We start from the raw sequence: 697 nt of genomic DNA on the forward strand, positions 1-697 counted from the left end.
CCCCCCCCAGGAACCCCCCCGCCAACGCAAGGGGAAGGAGCGTCCCAGCCGCACCCAGAGCCTCGGAACCAGGCACCGCCCCCGCCTCACGCAGCCCATACTCACCTCCAAAGCGGGCTGCTCGGCAGCAGGCGGCCGGAAGTGCGTCACCAGGCCCCGGCCGAGCCTCTCTAGGAGCAGCTTCGCTTCATCTCGGCGGTGCCCTGGCCCCGCCCCCTGCAACCGAAGCTCTGGTACTCCGAAGCCTGGCGCCCTTCTCCCCGCAACGAGGAAGCAGTTGCTCCTCGCGGTGAGCTAAGGAAGAAAAGAATTCGGCGAGCGCTGGGCCCAAACCAGGGGTGGCGCCGGGGATTTGTATCTTAGTAAAGCTGCCGTGCAACCAGATTTGGGAGTTTCCGGACTGGACGCCTGGATCGCATGCTGTCAAACCCAAGGCCCCGTTTCTGGAACAAATATTTCCTAATGACCAGCATACTCTCCTGTCATGAAACTCATAGGTAATGGCTTAGAAGATCATAGACAGTATAAACAACGTGCATTATAAAAATTAATGTTATATGCTAACATTTATGTAATAAAGGAGAAATAAAAGGAAAATTATAATTTAAAATATATATTTCAGAACGTATAGGTTTGGTCGTGACTAGTATAGGAGACCTAATAAGTGGTCAGATCATTTGCTCTACACATAGAACGT

The 697-nt window shown here is 53.1% G+C and overlaps 1 protein-coding gene across 1 annotated transcript in view; it reads right to left on the reverse strand.

The window, feature by feature from the left end:
- Nucleotides 1–144, reverse strand: part of ZNF23 (zinc finger protein 23) — a 14,286-nt gene extending 14,142 nt beyond the window's left edge. The window contains exon 1 of the mRNA XM_007462969.1: nucleotides 106–144. The gene's annotated coding sequence lies outside the window, so the exon portion shown is untranslated. The remainder of the gene's footprint in view (nucleotides 1–105) is intronic.
- Between the last annotated feature and the right edge of the window lie 553 nt (nucleotides 145–697).

Source organism: Lipotes vexillifer, unplaced genomic scaffold, assembly GCF_000442215.2.
Source record: "Lipotes vexillifer unplaced genomic scaffold, Lipotes_vexillifer_v1.1 scaffold70, whole genome shotgun sequence".
In the NCBI taxonomy this organism is placed as follows: domain Eukaryota; kingdom Metazoa; phylum Chordata; class Mammalia; order Artiodactyla; family Lipotidae; genus Lipotes; species Lipotes vexillifer.